This window comes from Solanum stenotomum, unplaced genomic scaffold (assembly GCF_019186545.1).
Source record: "Solanum stenotomum isolate F172 unplaced genomic scaffold, ASM1918654v1 scaffold9649, whole genome shotgun sequence".
Classification (NCBI taxonomy): Eukaryota; Viridiplantae; Streptophyta; class Magnoliopsida; order Solanales; family Solanaceae; genus Solanum; species Solanum stenotomum.
Genome location: NW_026037757.1, coordinates 1 through 8,368, shown reverse-complemented (window position 1 = coordinate 8,368; position 8,368 = coordinate 1). Strand labels below are relative to the sequence as shown.

At 33.9% G+C, this 8,368-nt stretch overlaps 1 long non-coding RNA gene across 1 annotated transcript; it reads right to left on the bottom strand.

Moving 5' to 3' along the window:
• Window positions 1–662: 662 nt before the first annotated feature.
• Window positions 663–5,671, bottom strand: LOC125853127 (uncharacterized). Its single transcript, XR_007445134.1, has 2 exons — window positions 5,634–5,671; window positions 663–1,053 (listed from the first exon to the last, which is right to left on the bottom strand). It is a non-coding gene; the product is annotated as an uncharacterized LOC125853127 (long non-coding RNA).
• Window positions 5,672–8,368: the final 2,697 nt, after the last annotated feature.

Sequence of the window (8,368 nt, the reverse complement as noted above, 5' to 3'; positions counted from 1 at the left end):
ATGCAGAGATGAAGGAGGAATGAAGTGGAAAAGAAAGAAAAATAGATTTTTTTTTTAAAAATAATAATAAGTGATGCGGATGATGATATGTCATTTTTGTCAAGTGTTTGAAGTTCACACACAACGAAAGGGGTTCAATTGACAAATAATCAAGTAGAATGGTTCATAATACAAACTCGTACAAGTACAAGGGTCTATCAGACCATTCCGCCTTTAGTTTTTTCTACCTAATTTGTAGCCCTATTAAAACTAAATCCCAATGCAGATACCAAACACCAAACAAAACCAAAAAAATAAAATGATAGCTAGGCAAGACAAGTGACAAATTGAGGGGACTAAAGTATTTACTTTTCCTTTAATCATGAGTGCAGTCCCAAGTACCAGGGACTACAAACAACTCACTTCCTTCGAACTTTTCTCCTTTTCCTTTTTTGCTCCAAATTTTGACTCAAATCAATAATAATATCCTTGTCCTCTTTAAAATTGTTAGCCCCAATTAACATGACTCCTTGTTTATGATGAAAGAGTCCAACATACGCATAGGGATGCATACAAGAACACGAGAAAATCATGAGATGATATCATTGATCATTTTTGCTAGCAAATGCTATAACGAGCCATTGACAAAAAAAAGTATAAAATATTAGTCACTCGTTCCCATGCTTGTGTGCATCCAATCTAACAAGTGAGGCATTTGCATTCTAAACCTCCTATAACTACAACTAACTAAATAATTGTTTTGATTTCGATGAACTCCCTCCCCACTACATAAATATTAGATCTCGTTATAGATTTTCCAGGCCACGATACTGCTCTTTACAAAGGAAGCACTACCACTCAGAAAGAATCATCATCCACTAAATTATCCATCCAGATGTTATATCACTTACCCACAGCATGGTTAGGCTCCTTTACTCTTTATCTATATCAGAAGGCATTAATTTTAAACTATGCCCGTCTCACAATGATATATTACCACTGCATGGAGCAAACTCTTCGCAGGACACGAGGCGGTTTTCGCTTCTCCACAACTGGAATCACTTTCTCTATTATCTGCAGGAAAACAACGTCAATAAATGTTAAATGTGCTGTTATTACACTGCTAGTAGACAGTAGTTCCAGAGCAGAGGAAAATTGCCCTTTTGTTGGCCATGTTGCTGATGTATATTTTTTATACAAGTACATTGCTAATGTTATTCTTCCAAGCACTAATAAGCTTAATGATAATGTCATAAATTAGCTGCTTAAACAAGCCATGAATTCTCATGCATACTCAAACAGGGAAGCAGTGTCTCACAATATTAACTTAAGTTTACCTTACAGTCTAAAGTGACAAACTACACAATGGTTCTATTGCTAAAGAAGTACAAACACCATAATAGAGGTAACAATTGCGATATCATTCCATACAGTTGCTTATACCCCATCACAATCCAATATATAACTAGCGGGTGGAATATAGGAGAACCATAGAACATGGTACAACCGCCTTATGACACAAAAACTAGAAGAAAACCAAGATTTGCTTCCACTATGGAACTATCACTCTGTTCGTCACACATCCAGCATGTGAATCAATAGCCCATCTTTAGTTCTTCTCATCCAATTCTCTGTTGTATTTGAAATATTTAGCAAACATCGAAATTTAGACTTCTAATTTCCAAAAAGGAAAAGGAAATAATTTATGGCTCGTTGCTAAATATGTTCCCTCAAGCTGAATGGAAGATGGAATAATGTTGATGTGAATGGGCCCAACAAGTTGAAACAGTTCCATTATGATTGAGAAATCTGGCGATGACCTCTTTCTGCTTCCTATTCTCTTTTAGGTGTGTTTACCTGCTTGTTACTGAGAATTTAACTGGCATTCATTAATTATTATTCCTATATACTAACTTTTTTTTCTCTCTTATATGATTGAAGCTATATATTAACTTAAAAATACACTTGAAGTACTTTTACCTCATAGGATATCGTTCCGAAATGCAAGATGAATGTCCACCACTAGGGGTGGACATAAATATCCAAAAAACGAACTGAACCGAACTAATTCGGTTCTTTGGTTCAGTTTCGGATCTATTCTTTCTGAAACTTCAGTATTCGGTTCTTTGGTTCAGTTTCGGTTCTATTTTCTCTACAACTTCAGTATTTGGTTCAGCTCTCAGTTATAGGGTACCCAACCGAACTTTTAGTTGTTAATGCATTAAATAGGATCTTAATGATCTTCCACATACGAAGTAAATATAATAAATGTAGGATCTTAATAGACAGGTCCAACAATTCCCTCGAGAATAATTGATCATTTAATAAGAAAGTGATATATAATTTCAGATTAGTTCAAAAGTAATCTGCACACCAAAAGTATATCTTCTTGCTGCTTGACCACCACATCAAAAAGCACATTTTTTATTTCTAGCAAATAACTATTCAAAACTACAACTCCTTAGATTCTCCATTATTTGAGAGAAAGGATGAGAATGTTGGTATTCATTAAGATAAAAATACTTGAGTTGATTAGCTTGATTGATTATATGAACATAGACATTTTAAGAGTTAAGATAACATTAAGTATTGGAAGATGAAAGCACTCCCAAAACATTGCATAGATATTACTAAAGGAAATGAGAACTAAACCTTCTCGACTTCTCCTTATAATGAAATAAATAAGGAGAAGTCGTCACCCATTTATCATAAGCTGATGGGCTTCTATTCCTCTAATTGTCAAAGTCAAATGGTTAAGTCCAGTTGCATTGTGCAATTTTTTCATCTTTTTTGTACTCCCTCTGTCCAACAATAGTTGTCCACTATTGACTTTACACACTTCTTAAGAAACTATAAATAGAAGAGTAATTTTATTGTATCATCCTTTGAATATAATAAATATAATGTCTTAAAAAATATAATAGGAAAATGACTATAATTAATGATAAGGGTAAATTAGGAACTAAGTGTAAAATTATCCATTGATTTCATACAGTGGGCAAATATTGTTGAACATCCCAAAATAGTATAGTGGACAACTATTGTTGAACAGAGGGAGTATTAATTACTAATTATTAGAATGTATAGGAGATGATTGGGAAGCACATGAGGTATGAGTAGTTTGTTTAGTTTATAGTTTGAGCAGATTATAAGAGCCGGCAATTTCAGCCCATATTTATAAAATCAGTCCATTTAACTCATATTATAATGAGTTGGATCATTTATTTTTCAAATGGGTAAATATAGATTTCAGTTTATTTTGTAAACCATAAAAATATGGACAAATATGGGTATTTATATTTGAACTCAGAAATGAATCTGTCATATTTCATGGACCCAATGGATAAACCACTAATCTCTACTTGATTACATTCTCAAGATAAAATTTGGAAAACGTTAACCAATGAACAAATATTTACAGATTTTGAGTCAAATTATCCTTCTTAATTTAATCCACCCCCTACCTCTAGTGGCGAAGGTAGAATTTTCATCAAGGGGATTCCAAATAGATTCTCAAGTTATGCCAAGGGGGTTCAATATGCAATATACACACATAAGTATCATATTAGACCCTACGTATACCGTATACATTCCTGGTGAAGGGGGTTCCGATGAACCTCCGGCCACCCTAGCTCCGCTGCTGCCTACACCATTAATCCCCACTACTACTATCCCACCCAACTAAACTCCACTTTTGTCGGCTGTTGCATAGAGAAAATGACAAAATTGTTCCGTTAATTTGGGATGGATTCAAAGTAATTTTTTAATATATTTTTGAACTGTTTTTTTCATTTAAATTTATTGAAAGTGAACACATTTTATTTGCATCAGATATTGCAATAAACATTGTTTGTTAGATTATATTGATAACACCCAAGTCACACATAACTTGACGATATTTCATAACTTATTGATCGAGCAGCTGGCGGTAGACCACATTAAAGCACACATTTTTAGTTATTTAAAGGTTAAAATGCTGAGTCATTTACTCTATAGTTAGATTTATATCAATTATGTCTCACTGGGGGCGTGATATGCTCCAAGCTCAGTTGTGTTGCACTTACAGTAGTTTTTTTAAAATATCTTTTTTTCCTTTATCATTTCTGACTCCTTCTACCCTCCCCAGACCTCACTTGTGGGATTTCACTGGGTATGTTGTTGTTATTGTATTCTTGACTCATTCTTCTTTTTGTAGTATTTATGAAGTGATCAGAGGCCACTGGCCAGACAAATGCAGAGAAAGTAATTAAGGCGCCAGTTGAAAGTTGAAAATTTTAAATTTTCAATTAGCAAATTGCATACAAAGAATACTCAGCTGACCAGTTTAATGTTTAAATTTTTTGGGTTTAGAAGATTAAAGTGGATTAGGACCATTTTACCCAATTTTTATCTTACCCAATCCATTTTTACACATTCGTATGGATGGATAGCAATCCAATCCATTTTCAATCCGCCCATTTGTACCCCTAATCTAAACCTACATAATTCATCCAATTCACTCAATATTTTAACAGGTTGAATCATGATCTATTGTTGAGTTGACCCAATAATTTGAATTTAAAATGGCTCATTCAATAAATTTTAAAAAGGGGCTTAAACTAATATAATTTACTGGATCAAAATATAACTTGAAACCAAACAAGTAAGAATTAGAACAGGAGAATATATTCATTTGAAATCTATTTCGTTTCCCAAGTTTCGTTCAAATCCAATTCGCTTTTCTTAGTCGTGTATTTATAAACAAAATAAAAATAAAAATAAAAGAATGAAAACACAGTGAGACTAAAGCATTTGATAGCTGAAAACACAGTGAGACTAAAGCATTTGACAGCAGCAAAGTGGAATAATGTACATGAAGGAAGGAGAAAGTAAAAAGAATAATTATGGATAGAATTATGACTAGTGTCTAGTAGTAACTACAAAAAATAAACAAAGATTTAAAGTTTTTTGGCTTAATGAGATTAAACTGATGGGTAAAGAGGTGTGTACTGGCAGAGATCAGCTATTTTTGCATCAATTAATAACACATTAATCAGGCCCATACAAAAGAAAAAAATTAGAAACAAATGAATTTCAGTTCAGTATACGGTATGTACTACTCCCTTTGTCCCAATTTATGTGACTTACTTTCCTTTTTAGTCGGTCCCAAAAAAAATAACACATTTCTATATTAAGTAACAATTTAACTATAAAATGTTTATTTTACACTTAATAAAATGATTTACAGCCACACAAATTTTTATCCTTCATTTTAGACCACAAGTTTTAAAAGTTTTCCTTTCTTTCTTAAACTCTGTGCCAAGTCAAACTACCTCACATAAAATGGGACGGAGGGAGTAATAAATAACCGAAGAACTGAACGCTAACCCCTATCCACCACTATGTCTTGTTTCATCTAACCACATATGCATAGTGTACTTCTCTTTCCATTGATCTAGACTTCCTCATTATTTCAAGTATCAACGTAGCAGTTCTTTGACCATTCAGATATTTTTGCTGGCATTGATATGAATTACGTGATATATGGCTAGAAACAAAGGGATCGTGCGGATGAATCTTTGCAAAAAATTCTCCAATCAAAGTGCTTGATATAAGAAAAATCAATGAACCATACAACAGCAACAAATAGGGAATAGAATAGCAACAAAAGTTACCTGCTTATAATGTGCTCTGGTTCGCTCTTCCTGAAAATGGCAGAGAAGTACTTGTGTTACTCAAAGAATCAAATCAACAAAAGAATTACATACGGAAAAGCAGACAAACACATAGTGGAAATATTAAGTGCTTACAAAATGTTACAGCACTGCTCAAACTAGATTGTCAAATGTTACAGTCAACCCTTTTCTAGCTAAGATAAGTTCGACCTCATCACCAAGCACATCCCCCCCCCCCCCAAAAAAAAATGCCTAGTCAAGGACCATGAAGAAGCAATGGTTACCTAATGCATCAGTAAACAATTACCCTTATAAGCAGTGGCGTACGCAAGATTTTTCGTAAGCGGTGTCACATTTTAAAATGAGAACAAGTAAATAAAATAATGTAACAACATATTAAATAGGAACAAAATATATATAAAAGACAACTCACGTATATTAATACCTCTTCTCGATGAGTTTTTTCGTTTTCTTAACTGTATTCAAAATAGTACCAAACACTTTTATATAGGGCATCAAACTATCACTAAATAGTTCATTTAATTCCACAAATCATTCTTAAATCAATATCATTGGAAAGAAAGAAGATGAAAGGAAAGAAGAAAAGAGAAAACATACAGCAACACAACTAATCAGGGAAGAAGCAACATCTTTCTCAATACGTAAAATACGCTGAAGTTTCTTGATGCAACTCTGGAGTAATTGGTTCAACATTTTGTTAACTACCAAGAGATCAAAGGTTCGAATCTGGACATGTATACTTTGTAGATTGAAGCGCAAAAACTTTAAACACTAAATCAGGCCACCAATATTAGAACTAGCGACACCTTTGTTGAAAACTAAGGCCCTGACAAAATGACTTGTGTGGCTCTTTGTGCCAAGCAGTGTCATTTTACTCAATTAATCCTCTATTTTTGTTTTGGCTTTTATTATATACATGTTTAGTAAATTTTTCCAACCAAGCAGTGCTTGACCTCAGGTAAACCCAACCATGTTTACAAGGAAATCACCCATTACTTCTATCTAGTCTAAAAATGTTTTTTTTTTTAAATCCAAAGAAAGCAACTTTAATTTTCATGAGACTGCTCACCATATGAAAACAAACAGTATAAGATTATATGCTTTCAGCTACTATCCAACTAACAACAGAATAGGATGTAATTGTTAGAATAGGAATAGGTTTATACAATCCTATTAGAATAGGAATAGGTTTATACAATCCTATTAGAATAGGAATAGGTATACAATCCTATTAGAATAGGAATAGGTATACAATCCTATTAGAATAGAAATAAGTTTATACAATCCTATTAGAACAGGAATAGGAATAGGAATAGAAATAGGAATTCTAAATAGTATCCTACTTGGTAAAGGATTGTATTCTAGGGTCTATAAATAGGGTCTCAATGTAATAATGTAAACAACAACTATTCAATAATATTCTTCTCATATATGTCTCACATGGTATCAAAGCCTCTACGATCTTGGTAGAGAATCAAAGCGCTTTCGCTGCCGGCGGGTGGCTATTACCCATATATGCTGCCCTTCTGGTCAATGATTATGTTAATAAAAGTAGGATCAATAATATATGCATGAACCCCATATTCAGGGGAAGAAAACTTAGTTAGGCAAGTCATCGTGCGTCAATTTTTGATGACTTTCTAGGGTTGTTTGTATCAAGCACATATCAATCGGTGTTTGTGTAGCACCGTGTCATCTTTTCGGTGACTACCTTTTCATATTCAATTTGTGTAGCACTGTGCCATCATTCCGGTGACTACTTTCTTATATCTAATTTGTGTAGCACCGTGCCGTCATTCCGGTGACTACTTTTTCATATTTAATTTGTGTAGAACTGTGCCATCATTTTGGGGACTACTTTTTCATATTTAATTTGTGTAGCACCGTGCCATCCTTCCGGTGGCAACTTATTATCTTTGCATATCTGATTTGCATAGCACCGTGCATCTCTCCGGACTACTTTTCATATTTAATTTTTGTAGTACCGTGGATTATTCCGAACTACTTTCTCATATCTGAGTTGCATAGCATCATGTGTTTTTTCAGTGACTCCTCAGATTTGATTTGCATAGTTCCATTCGTCTTTCCGGTGACTCCTCAAATCTGATTTGCGTAGGGTTGTGCCATCATTCCAACCCTACCCATATAATTTTCTTTTTTCAGTAGGGTCGTGTCATCATTCCGACCCTACCCATATTATTTCTCTTTTTCAATGGGGGTCGTTCCATCAATTCAAACTATCCTATATAATTTCTATTTTCTAGTTGGGTCGTGACATCATTCCGACCCTACCAATATAATTTTATTTCTTAGATTGTGATCACTTTTATCCATCAAATCTAATACTCCGATATATTCATGTTCTGGCCAGTTTTTTGGTGACTTTCTTGTTAAATATTGACACGTCTATTGATTCCAACATGATCCATACACTTTATACTAGAATTTGAGCACTTTCGGCAACCGTTGCATTGTGAAGAAGTCTATATGGAGCAACCACCTAATTTTGTTGCTCAGGGGGAGTTTAGTAGCATTGTATGTTAATTACGTAAGTCACTCTATGGTCTGAAACTTGCAAGCTTGGTTTGGGAAGTTCAACACTGTAATTTTATCACTCTCTGTTTTATCAGCATTATGCATCAAATTCAGTATTTCATGAGAAGACCAATTGAGATTGATTGTCAAATTTGTGAAGTCGAGTGATCAACTTGCAG